Below are 6,455 nucleotides of genomic sequence, written 5' to 3' on the forward strand. Positions count from 1 at the left end.
TATCTATATTATAAAAAATTTCATACAAACTACAATTATTATTAAAGTTTCTCAAAAACGAAAAAAACATAATATGAAAGTGAAGGTAAAATGAAGTAAACAAGGGATACGTCTATGTGCAATGATTTAAATTTAAAATAAAGTTTTTTATTCATAGACTCACACATAATTTAACTAAATATGATAACAATGTTTAAAATATAAGTGGGACAAATATGATGACGCCTAGAAAAACTGCAAAAGTACAAAATAAAACTAGTTTAGATTATTTGATTGTATGGTATTGGTTAAAAGCATAACTCACGGGTGACAGCCAATGGTGTATTATAAATTAATATCTTATCCATAATAATACACTACAAAATATCTATATATAGTATATTTTACGGAATAAATCGTAGGTATAAAAACTACAATCGCTCATCAAACGCTGATTCCTTATCGTAAATATTCTAAGAAAACAAAATAGGTACTATTTATTTATTATTATGTATAATCAATATTATTAAAAAATATGGCAATATCTACGAATTGGCAATATAAATATACCTGTTGATTGTTGAATTTTAAATTAATTTGATTTAAAATTGTTTTAATTATTAAAATGATTTTGATTTTGGTATAAAATATCGATTTTAACTTTTTTCATTTTCAATAAATTTTGAAAATCCCTACCAATCATTAACTATTTTGATAATGATTTTGATTTTCTAAAAGATTTTTAACGATTTTTTCGATATTTGATATCGATTTCAAGCCCATCACTAGTTTGTATGTGCTAAAACTTGGAATTGATCAAAGGTGATCCGTAAAAAGCCATGCACCCACGTCCCCCTACTCGGTACAAAATATTATAACATTTAATTATAAATTTAGCAATTTTCCATATTATAACTGAATAGTATTAATAAACATCAGAATTTTTTATCAATTAGCGATCAAACCGATAAACGGTGAGCAAAAACCAAATCCTTAATAGTATTCCAGCAATAAATACTAATAATAAACTCGACCGTCATAACTATCTATGTTACATGCGTTATAAATAGGTTAAACATGACAAACACAAACACTCAATACTGCTGCGTAACTGCGTGTATCACATATGGATATTGTACATGCATTACCAATTCTACTGGAATAAATTCGCTCTCATGGACACAAATTAATAATCCGTTGTAAAAAATATTTCTCAAAACACTCAATATAAACCTAGGATGCTAATATAGAACTTGGAGGGGATGCTAAGCATTCCCTGGCACTTTCGTACGTGCGTCAATACAACACACTGTTTTCATGAACAAACATCCCGTCCTCTCACGGTTCTTGCCGGGGACGTCATTCTATTATATAGATTTTTCGAGCGCATGAAAATGTTAACGTGAATATATCTATAAATGTGCATATATAGTACAATGGTACAATAACGGTCGAAAAACCTCGGTGGAACATCATCAAACATCAATCCCGCATAATTTTCTCGCCTATTAGTGATTTTTGCGTTGTTGACATGGCAACAGTTTGCTGACTTAATTTTCGATAAATCAAACTTAATGGGATTGCAAGCTATGATATTCTTTCACTACATATTTTAACGAAATAGACTGATACGTTCGTTATAGTAAACAATATTGTTATTATTATAAATTTAAATTATACATTGCATCAATGCATTTTGAATTTAATTACAAGTTACTACTTTGATTTAGTGTAACCTGAATGGACTACTTGGCAGTTGGAAAAAATTAGTACCATATAACAAAAAATAAAAAAAACCTTTATTAGGAAAAAAAAGAACAACTCGGCAAAAAACTTCGCAAAATCAAAACAAAGTAAAAAAAAAAAAGTAAACAGTACAAGAATTGTGAATGTTTTGATGAAATGTATTTGATCACGATGTCTTTAATCTACTGCCGATTAAACATGCGACTGTGCATATGGTCTCAGTGGCGTTACTACCGACTTTGGATCTAACACCACTTCAGAGACGGTCGGTTCGATCGATCCCCCACCCTCGCTCGACCTCTCTAGGTACATAACGGTGTTTGAGAAGTGTTTCGTATTGGACAAACTAAAACTAAATGTTCTAAATTCTCCTGAGAAAATTTCTTTTGATGAAACAACAGCTAAAGTTGACTCCAAAGGTATAAATAATAAATAATTGAAGCTATCCGAGAAGAATACATAAGATTCAAGGAAATCATATTGATTGGGACTAATATATTGCAAAATATCAAATAGAAAATTATCCATCCGACCGAAGCTCCGATGGGTTATCCGGGAAAACGCATCGCTGGTCGCCGCTGACGGTACGGCGGCGGATCTGACCACCGCTGAGCCGGCCACACGGTCCGCATGCAACCATTCGCTGCCGTAAACGTAACCAACGTATCGGGATTATCTCGCCATCGGTGCATTTTATAAGGAATTTTCACTGTGTGACAAAAAATGTTCTTCTCAAAATAGTCAATGTATAATACCATAGTACGATTAAAGAAGGTATTACACGGTTGTTTCACATTATTTCGCCCAATCTTTTAAAATACTGTCGACAGAGTACAATCACTGGGCGACATTTTTGTCGCACAAAAAAATAAAATGTATTCCTAAAAATCACAAGAAATATTTATAGGTGTTGGAAAATGTAATTTATAAATGTTGATGTTCCTGTGTTACGTCGAATTTAAATACATATTTATTAATTATAATATTTAATATTACATTTACAATATATCGTATAGCTTAAACAATAAACGAATTTAATGGCAAAATAATTTTTTATTTGGAAGGACAGATTCAAGATACTTTACAGCAAAAGCGATTTTACAGTTAAAAATAGTTTAAACTTAGTTACAAAAAAAAGGGAATGAAAAATGTTAAATTAAATAAATTATAAAATTGCAATACAGTTTTATATAATTGTATAAAAACCCAAAATAAGAGAAAAGGAAAAGAATAAAATGTGAGATTAGATAAGAAGTAAAAAGAAAAAAAAGAAGAGGATGGATAAAATTATATGGTAAAGAGAGTAAGGGTGATGGGCAGGATCTTGAATTGATTACATTCCTTCTTGTTTAAGGAAAGACTTTCAGGGTAACAAAGGTCCGAGAACCATTCAGTGCAACTGGATAGTCTCGAAAGCTATATAAAATAGCATTTATTTTGTTATGATGTATTTATGATGTTCGATTGTCGATGAGCCGAATGCTTATGATTATTACAGGAGAACAGAGCTCAAATTTAATTTTTATCAAATTTATAATAATAAAAAAATAATTGACCTAGAACAATTTTATTCAAATAAGTATTCAGTGGGTTGGAGACGTGTTGTTTCAAACGGCAACAATACGATAGCGAACATTTTCGTCTAAACCGGAGAAGCAAAAATGCGCAGAGAACAATGCTTTTGCCATTAGAATTGTTCATACGCTGATTAGGTGCATACGAAACGTGCCCGAACTTGGTAGCGACGTTGCATAATTTTTCGCTCGTTTGATGTTGACCTATCTTTGCATGAGGGCACTTAAAAGAAAATTATTAATTTAAAAAAACTATCTGACCCAGAAGACGTTGTTCTGCTAAATAAATTATCAAATAAATCAAACGTAAGTATAAATCAAAAGTGAAATATTATAGGTTCGAATATGTTCAATCATATTTTACTAGCTGTAAATTATTATTCAATTAAATATTTTACGCTTTTGTTTTAGCGTAATCTGCTATTGAATAATGTTGACTTAAGTCGACCCTAAATTTAAAAATAAATGTTTCAATTTAATCACTATTGTAAATAATCCGAGATGAATTTGATCAAACGCGATATTAATTTTATTTAGAATACTGAGACTAAATACAGTACTATTTAAACACGGTGTGGTTATCGCAATAATTTATAATGATCTAAAATATTGAAACACTTCAGATTTAGTTCAAAATTAATCAAAACTTGTTAGCAGCTTTCCGTGAAGCGTAAAATACAACCAACCAATATTAAATGATAAATATTACATAACCCCAAAGACATACATTATTATAAAAACAATATGTGTATTTTGTACCGACGTCGGAAGTCTTAACTTTTTCCTTTACCCCCTTAAACTCTTTCATGCACAATGGTTTGGAAATATTCTATACCCTTATTTCACAGTCGTTTCTATTTTAACTGTGTTACTTATCACTGTTAACGTTTGAATGGGGAGTATGACAAAATCCTTAAGTGTGCAGTACGAAAATTGATATATTTTAGCGCCTGCGTTAATGTAGCGGCTTCCAAAATGTATGCTGCAGCACTTTTACGCTATAAGCATTACATAAGCACTGCATCACCAACTGCTATCTGGTTTCTATTATAATTTTTCTGGTGTACCTACTTTATTTTTACCTAAAATAAAAGATCATTAGATTTATCAAAAGTACAATGTGATAAGCTAAATAACATAATAGATATAAATTTTAACCTGTAGAACAAATATAGTATATCATACAATTTTGGAATATTGACAATTTCAAGTGCGTATAAACAACACAGATTTCAATAAAATATTTTGAAACCATGATTTATTTATACCATATTTTATTTTTATTTTCACAATAAAGAAATGTATATTTTCCTACTCAAATCCGGATTAAATAGAAAATATTCTTAAGTAAAGTTTTGTGCATTTTCATTATAATTTGTTATTTTAAATGTTAATTAAGATATCTTGTAAATTATTAGAATATATATTTAAATATCAGCACTTTATGTAAGCATTTTTTTTTTATTTTATTTAACTTAATTTAAAAATTTATGTTAAGTTAAGTTAACTATAATTTTTAATTTAATTTTTAACATAGTTGAATATGAACTCAATTTACTTAATTTAATTGTGATAAAAAATAGCAGCCTTGACCAGCCTTGTCAAAGGTAAAATTATATATGTTTTATAAATTATTGAAGAAATTATTTGTGTGCAATTTTCTTTTTTAATTCCTTCGAATAGTTACGTATCTAAATAGAGAATAGTAAAAAAATACTAAAACACATAATATAAAATATTCTAATATACATAATTTTATGTATAATTTAAATGTTGCCAAGACAATTATATGGAATATTTTCCATAAGTAAATTCCGTAAGTAATTTTCCAGTTTTTTGACACATATATTCTTTATTAAATAAAACAAAAAAAAAAAAATAATAATAATTAACTTTGTAAAAGTATTTAAACTAAAATTTAAAAATCAACTAATTAATAATTGCATTTTTCGTGAATAATCAAGAATATTAATAGTATAATAAATATCACATATAATATCAAATTCAATGATTTTGTCATACTTAAATACGTCCAGGGTAATAAAACGATAGTTATGAATCACAGATTAATAAACAAAAGTCTATATGTAATTCACATTTTATTTTATTATTGTGAGTTCAAATTATAAATATATTACTTTTAAAAGGAATTATATTTTTATATGGTACAAAAATTTTATAATTATATGATTTATACTAAACTTTTATACGTATCATACTTATTTATATTATTTTATATTATACCGTCTATACATTTCAACCCCGATTTAAACGACACTAATTTAATCATATCAATAAAACTCGAATATGTGAGTGAGAGACTGATATCTTTAACTAAATAACTAAGGTATTTAAATTGAAATATCTTAAGATTGTAATAATTAGAACATTCCTAGTTACAATACAAATCTATACTAAATACAATATATTATTCATATCCCGTGATATATATTCATAAATTAAAAAAACGGTTCATCACGGAATGTTCCTTCAAAAATAATTGTTTAATCTATTGCCAATCAATATTATTGGCTATGATATTTTATAAAAAAAAAAGAAGTTTGATAAAACAATTTTTTTTCAACTCAGATATAAATGTATTGCCATCGATTATTTTAAGAATAATCAGCAATTTTTTAAATATTAATTAAATCATTTACCTATTATTTTATCTAAAACTCCGATATTAATTATCGTTCCTACAATTAAATCTTATTTATTGATTTCTTATAAATATGGCAACTGAACAATATGACGGAACATTGTGAATTGTTCTTCACCGTTGTTCAAGGGATCAGTTGTTCAACAGTTATTACTATTTCGAGAAAACTCAATAATTTTTTTCATAAATAATCCAACAACATAAAATGACAACAAAAGATGATGGTAAGACATTTTTTAAATTTAATTATTTTTTGTCACTGTCAATTGTGTATTTAGAAAATATTCAACGTGAAATATTTAAAATATTTCAGCTCCGAGTTTCGCATCGACAGGACAGTTTCCGGAAAGCTTTTTGTTCGGTGCATCAACCGGAGCATTTCAAGTCGAAGGAGCTTGGGACGAGGGTAAGTGTAACGTGTTGCTTTAATATCGTATAATTTAATAATTCTACACTATAATATCAACCATTGTTTCTATCCGGACGGGGTGTCC

The 6,455-nt window shown here is 28.0% G+C and overlaps 1 long non-coding RNA gene across 1 annotated transcript; it reads left to right on the forward strand.

Moving 5' to 3' along the window:
* The first annotated feature begins 6,036 nt into the window (after nt 1–6,036).
* Nucleotides 6,037–6,367, forward strand: LOC112683052. Its single transcript, XR_003148569.1, has 2 exons — nt 6,037–6,185; nt 6,275–6,367. It is a non-coding gene; the product is annotated as an uncharacterized LOC112683052 (long non-coding RNA).
* The last annotated feature ends 88 nt before the right edge of the window (nt 6,368–6,455 follow it).

This window comes from Sipha flava, unplaced genomic scaffold (assembly GCF_003268045.1).
Source record: "Sipha flava isolate LNK unplaced genomic scaffold, YSA_version1 217_pilon_pilon, whole genome shotgun sequence".
Lineage (NCBI taxonomy): Eukaryota > Metazoa > Arthropoda > Insecta > Hemiptera > Aphididae > Sipha > Sipha flava.